The 7,500-nt window shown below is 47.8% G+C and overlaps 1 protein-coding gene across 2 annotated transcripts in view; it reads left to right on the top strand.

Annotated features, from left to right (window-relative positions):
* Positions 1–7,500, top strand: part of fbxw4 (F-box and WD repeat domain containing 4) — a 34,726-nt gene that overhangs the window by 20,286 nt on the left and 6,940 nt on the right. The gene's annotated exons all lie outside the window — the stretch shown is intronic.

Genomic DNA, 7,500 nt, shown 5'->3' with positions numbered 1-7,500 from the left:
TAATCAAAGCAGGACTCAACTTTGAGAATGGCATTCGTGATCAGTGTCCGTGTGTGCCGACCGGTATGGCAATCGTGATCAGTGTCCGTGTGTGTGCCGACCGGTATGGCATTAATGATCAGTGTCCGTGTGTGCCGACCTGTTTGGCATTCATGATCAGCGTCCGTGTGTGTGCCGACCGGTGTGGCATTCATGATCCGTGTCCGTGTGTGCCAACCTGTAATACTTAAGGATGCCAGCCTTCCCAATGAACTTGCACATGGATATATCATATAATTTACTCAAGGTTGTTCTGATCCCTGGCTTCAGTCAGGAATCAATGAATATGACCAAAAGGAGACATACTGCCTTTAGGTTCAACATTTGTTTACAGTTTACAATATAACAAGAACATTGTAATCTTATAAAGAATACATTTTTAATACTGCATATCGCACACCTTATATGACACAGACACCTAGTGAATCAAACCAGATAACTCAGTTAAACTAAAGATTTGCCAGTTCATCATCAGTGACTTGGTGTGGTACACCCTTTGTCAGGCTTGCTAGGACTTGGTCTCATTGAGAGAGAAAGGACATGTCAGTTCTGGGAAAAGGTCTGTAACACAATCTGGGATGTCTTGAGTGCTTTTCCGCCATTCTACCTTTTTGTGAAGTTTCACTCACAAAACAACTCTTTAACGTTACCCTCTCCGACACCGTTGGCTAGATGTTTTTTGGAAGTCGCGGGATTCTTTGGCGTTTGTCAGCATAATTGATCACGGGAGTGAAAGTAGAAACTTCTTTCTTTTTTCTTTTTTTTTTAAATGGATATAATGGCAGCTGTTGTTCCATTATCCCTCCAGAACCAGAAAATGTGCACTTTGGGAAGTTCAAAGGAGGCTTGAGAATTCCTGTCGTGAAAGCATGAGACTTTAACCTGATCCAACCTGACTTGCTTCTGTTCACCCAACTCCCCCACCCCCTCCAACAAACACACACACACACACACTCACTCACACACTCACACACACACGCACTCACACACTCACACTCACTCACACTCACTCACACACTCGCACACACGCACACACGCACGCACACACACACACACACACACACACCTTCTCAATGTGACTCACTTCAACACCTCACCTGTCGCAAAAAGACAGGATGAGGAGAAAACTAAACAAAGGAGGAAGGAACTAAGAAACACTTAAATGGATGGTACCCGGCACTAAAATACTACAATGACTCACTAGCTAACTCAGACTCACCACAAACGCTCCCTTGATCTAGCCTGTGTCTGGCCAGGTTCTAATCCTGACCCACTGGCCTGTGGGTGCGTAGGAAACCTGAGCCCTGTAGACCCATCCAAACCTACCACCAGCGCTGCCCACTTCTCCTGGCATCTCTTCTGCTCCCGCTTTTCCACTTGGGAATAATGGTTTTCCCGCCAGCAGAGGTGAGCTGAGAGGGTAAAGGGGGTGGGGGGGGGGGGGCAGGATTAGGGGCATGGACAGATGGAGCTCTGAGTTTTGATCTGTGGAGCTCAGATAGCTGCTGACAGAATGACTGACAGCTCGTCTGAAAGGGTGCTGCTCCGGCAGATGCGCTTACAGTGGAGCCGGGACCACAGGCCTCTAAGCGCGACTGTGTCTCTCTCTCTCTCTCTCTCTCTCTTTCACCTGCTTTTTAATACTCGGGGGATCACTCTTTCCCTCTTGTTCTCACTCTTTTTCTGTTCCTTTGCTATTCTTTTCTTGCTCTCGCTCTCTCTCTCTCTCTCTCTCTCTCTCTCTCTCTCCCTTTCTTTCTCTCTCTCTGTGTCTTCCCTCCTCTGTCTTTCTCTTCTTCTGTGCAGACTCCCACAATCACTCTCACAGCCTTGGCACCAATTAGGCTGACAGAGGCAGCAGCAGCCACGGTGCAGTCTCACACGTTTGTGTCTGCGGTCATTTGTCAAGCCTTTTGTCAGCCACACTGACCCCCAACCCCCCCCCCCCCCCCCCGTTCTGACCGACACACAAATACATTTCGATGGGGAAAAAAATCCGAGGCTCTCCAAATAGAAAGGTTTTTTACATCGGTGGAAAATAAGATAATGCTGATCACTGAAACAAATGTGCCATTGGGAAGACAGGATAAGCTCATACACACAGCATAGTTCTGAGCGGTATGACCATACTTTTTCTCTCCACTCTCGAGGTTTCTGAGGTAAGGCCTCACTAGCAATCAGGGACATTGTTTCTCTCTGCCTCTCCCTATTACTATGTCTCTCTCTCTCTCTCTCTCTCTCTCTCTTTCTCTTTCCCTCCCCCTCTCTTTTTTCCTTGTTTCTCCCCTCTCTCTTGTCCTTTGCAGGGGTCAGACACATCTTCCCATTTAGTGTTCCTGTCTGCTAATCAGGTCTACCTTGTGAGGTGAACAAAGGCCCCTTGTGGAGGGGCGGGGAGGGGTTCTGGGAACTGTAGGCCAGGACCAGAAGGGGGCAAGGAGGGACCCAAAACAAAACAAAAAATAACTGATGAGCTTAGAGGGAGCGAGGGAAGAAGGAGAGGAAGGAGAAGAGGCAGGAGCGATGGAGCGATGATTACGTGTGTCTTCCCCCCTTCTCTCGCCCTCTTAAGCTGCTCCCAGACAGACCACCACCATCACCTCTCGCCGGCGACCTGCAGCACCCCCGGCTGAGATGGTGCATTAGCCCGGCGGCCTTTGATAGCAGGCCAGACATCAGTGCCGCCATCGCACAAACACAAACACCATTATGGCTCTGATGCTCCGGCTGTGGCTGTTTTTCAGGCAGTTTTTCTGTGCGATGAGGAGGCCGAGATAAGCATGCGTGCTTCTCCCACTGCAGAGTGTGTGTTTTTGCTTTATGTGTATAATTAGGCGGTGCGAAAGTGAAGCAAACTTCAGGGTTAGTTTATTCCCCCTGTCGGATGTGTATAGGCAGCGTGCGCTACCGGACGAGCGCAAACAATAGCACGCAAACATGATGAAACACGAGTCACTACCCAAGTACATTTTCTCAAGTACATTTTCCACAGTTTTGACTCGCTTTTCTTTTCCCTCCTCTCTTTCTTCCACCCTCTTATTCTCTCTCTCTCCCTCTCTCTCTCTCTCTCTCTCTCTCTCGTTAGTCGTGGCGTGTTGGTGATGAATTTGTTGGCCTTGAGTGACGTTTGTGCTCAGGGACAGTCTGCCCTCAAATGAAATGTCGCCGTGCGCTTTAAGTACCCCTTTTCCCTCTCCAACAATGCGCTCGTAAATTCAGAGGCAACGGTGACGATGAACGGACGCCATTCCAGAGGTTTCCGAAAAATGCTCTTAGAGGCTTCCATGTTGTGCCCCAGACACAAACAACAAAAGCTCTCTGCGATTTTCAGGGCTTTTTTTCCCCCTGTCTCTATCTGGAGTGGCTCTGTGAGTTAAGATATCGCCTAAGCCCCCTCAAAAGTTCATCTATTGACTCGTATATCATCTTATCCGCCCAGCGGTACACCCGAGAGAGGTTTGTGTCACTGTTACATCACATGAGAGCAAGCAGCTCGTTTTAAAGCCATCGCTAGTACTGATCGCCACCGTTTGTTTGCTGTGCAATTACAGTGGGGAAAGAGAACATTTCCCTGCCCATTGTCTGCTCGTTTGCTTTGGGTAGCCCTTCTGAGGATCCCGACAAGGAGCGCTGACAGTTCGTCTAACATGTTGGCTGAAAGATTGGGCCTGGGCTTTTGAAGGTGGCGTGTGGATGGGGAGGGGTTGGTGCAGATGTTATGGGATTGACGGATTGGGGGGGTTGAGGTGGTGGCAGGGGGTTAAGGGGGGGGGGGGGGGGTACGGCAGTATGCCAGGAATACTCTCACCCTCATTTCCCACTGTTCCTCTTTAGCAGCTGCAGTGAGCAGGTATGAGGGAGAGAGAGAGGGATTTGCAGAGAAGACATGAATGGGAAAGAGGGAGAAATGGAGAGAGGGAGGGAGAGAGAGAGAGAGGAGCATATTTTCTGTCAGCTCTACACGCTCCCCAGCATTGTTGTCCGGGATGAAACTGTAACCACGGTGAGGGTACTCGGAGACCAGGAGACATCACCTGCAAAACCACCAGAATCTCGCCTGTCAAAACAGCTGCATCACAAAAGCCACCCAAGCATGACGGATACGCAGCAATAAAGATTAGACGGGACGCAGCTAGTCTGGGGCGGCCTGCTTGATCCCTTCAATCCTGTGGCTCTGGTCCCGAATAGAATGGCTGAATTTCTTTCTTTCTTTCTTTCTTTTTTTTTTTACCCAATCATTTTCAGTTTACTCACTTCACCACTCAAATTCAATTCAGTTCACTCAAATGAATCCATTGATTCATTCTTTATTGGTTGCCCAAACAGTAGCTGCAATTGACCATTAGAGGTCATGAATTATTAGGGAGACAAAGCATCTCTCTTTCAGTGTTTGATTAAAAACCAGAGTGTGTTGCTTTACATTGACCCCTCTAATTGTCACCTCTTGTCTCCTGTGTGAGCTGCCAGGGGTGAGAGAGGGAGAGAGAAAATGTAGCCATTCACCCACTTTCGGGGCTTTTAATTTGATTTTAAAGCATTTGTGTTTTCCTTTGGCCCAGCAATGACTTCTTTGTCTTTTGCTTCTTGGTAGCACAAAAGCCCATGATCACCCATAGAGAGCAGTCCCACAAAGGTAGCACTTTTGGCAACACCCCCAACTTTTCAGCGGGCCACCCCTCGCGGATAAACAGCCGCAGAGAAAGCCCATCAAAGATTCACACAATTCCCCTCCCTGGAATTCCAGGCATTCCTCTCTGAAAGAGGGGGTTAAATGTCTGAATTTGGCCCTAGTTGTGTTATACAAATTGCTATGTCATTGTTTTTGAGAGAACGCGTGTGGCATTTAAAGTTCCCTTTGTCCAGGCTCTCGCATTCCTTATAAGCTTTTTTTTTTCATGCCCTTCCCTCTTTTTTCCGTGTGTGTGTGTGTGTGTGTGTGTGTGTGTGTGTGTGTGTGGTTCGGGAGTGCTGGAAGCTTAAATTGGTTGACGTGCTGCGGGTGCTGTGCTGTGTCTGTTTGTTTTAGCGGCTGAAAACCTCAGCAGGACCCTTTATGTACCTGTCTGACATCCTTTCAGGCCAAGGCCTGCTTCCCATAGGCGCCCGGTGCCAGTTCAGTCTCCATACTTAACCTTACAAGAGTGCCCACAGCACGCACGCACACACACACACACACACACACACACACACACACACACACACACACACACACACACACACACACACACACACACACACACACGGACACACACATGGACACGGACACACACACGGACACACACACAGACACGGACACACACACGGACACACACACAGACAAAGTGTGTGTGTGTGTGTGTGTGTGTGTGTGTGTGTGTGTGTGTGTGAGTCTGAGAGAGAGAGCGAGTTGTGTGTGTGGAGGCAGTAGAGAGAACAGTAACATCCCACCATTTTGGCCAATGGCTCCTGACCGTAAGTCATGACTAATCACTTACACAGACCATTATTTTTATTGGAAAATTGAGACTTAACGGCCCTCCACCAATGCCCATGTCAGGAAGAGTGCAAGGGGTCGCTCTGCTCATTAGGAGCCTGTCTGACTAGAAGTGAGAAGTGATGGACCCCATGTCCAGGAATAGGGAGAATGTCAGGAAAATTCCAGAATGTCACATTAGGACATTGCTGCTACAGTTAACTGATTAGTGTCATAGACTGCACTCTTTTTGATGCCATAAATGTCATAATCTCAGACTAATCCATGAATTGGTCAAATGCTTTATAACCTACATCAGGAATAAAAGTAAACAAGTCTAGTTATGTGGCTTTAGGTGATAAATGTATCTTTTTGGTCTCACTCGATAGCATGACGTCCACCTGGAGACCATGCTGCCGTGCCTACTCCCTTTTCTGTCATTCTTCAGTGCCGGCTCCTCACAGCCTATCGAGTTCAGTCACTCATTTTGTGTCCGCAGTGGCTTGGGTTTGAGTGCGAGCAGAGGTCACACACCTCGCTCCTGCCTCTGTCTCCCCCTTAACTTTCTCTGTCTGTTTCACTGCGACCCCTTTCATTGGCTGCATGTATCTCCAAGTACCTCTCACTTTTGTTATGGTGACCTTTCACCTCTCTGTGTAAAAATGACTGGACTTCAGACATCCACTCTGGGGCAATGTGCTGTGGTATGTGCATTTGCGGATGCAGCTCTACACAGTCCAGTCCAGTCCAGCTGTTTAGTGCGGAGGCACGGTTTGAGACCGATTTGAACCATTGCCAGGCCACCACTGTCTGGCTGATCTTGTGTGTGAATGTGCAGGCGAGAGAGAAAGAGAGAGAGAGAGGGAGAGAGGGAGAAATAGCTGTGGCTCTCGCTGACCAGCATATAGATATGTATTTTGGTAGGCTCCATTTTAGAAGATGACTAATGTCAGCCTTCATATTTGGAATGAATGTCACAACACTAAAAAGTAACAATTGAGATGCTGTTATATTAACACCAGCCACAGATATCCCAGGAGGTAAGCCTGAATCCCCCTCCATGCATTATGAATGGATTGACACAAATAGAGAGAAAGAATAGAGATGGAAAGAGATGGCAACAATGCCTTGAAACTGGAAAAAATGTAAAAGAAAACCATGAATACACAATATTGAATATGTAAGTTAGGAATTAAAACCGGTCAGATAAGTGAAAGACTGTAAAAACAATAGATTAGTACCTGGGAAAGACTTGATTTGATTATAGACTTCATGTGTATAATGAGACTTTGATTATAGACTTTATGTGTTGTGACATCCCAAGTGTACAACTCGGGGGAAGAAACAACTGTGCAGTGTAAAGTGCAATGCATTTGACACTGACTCTCCCACTCCTCACACACCTCCACTGTGTTCTGTGAAACAAAGTCTCTTCTTCAATCAAAGTGTGCCTCTCCATGTGCAGTGGCTGTGTGTGATCAGGGACCTGGTCTAAGCAGAAGAACAAGTCCAGCCGACCAGGCAGATGCAGTCATTTGAAAGATTATACGGTTCTCCGCCATCCTGTAATCTTCACAGCACACATAAAAACCAGTGACCTAACAATTTAAGAATCCTGTGTGTTTGCTCCTCGCCATCCCACAGTGCTATTTACCGGCTTTTAAAATCACAGCGCAGATGTGTGCAACTCTTTTATAGCGCTTGTTTGTCTTGTCTCGCTCTCTCTCTCTGACACTTGCAGAGGCCTGGCCCGGCCCCCCTTACCCATGCCATCTGATTTCCAATTATGGCGCGCCAGCGAGGATGAGCGGAGAGGGGGAGGAGAGGAGAGGAGAGAAAAAAAAAAGAGAAATGCAACAAACCAAGGTTGTCTGTCTGTCTGCACCCTAGAACCAGTGTGAACTCAGAACCTGGCCCAGTGGCGTGGAACGAAAACAGGGTTCTGCGGTTCAGTGGATTAGTGCTGGACCTCTGCTTTTTACAGCACTGTCCGTTGCGTTCAGCTGTGA

Source organism: Clupea harengus, chromosome 13 (genome assembly GCF_900700415.2).
Source record: "Clupea harengus chromosome 13, Ch_v2.0.2, whole genome shotgun sequence".
Lineage (NCBI taxonomy): Eukaryota > Metazoa > Chordata > Actinopteri > Clupeiformes > Clupeidae > Clupea > Clupea harengus.
The sequence above is the reverse complement of the archived record's forward strand: the minus strand, read 5'-3'. Positions and strand labels throughout refer to the sequence as shown.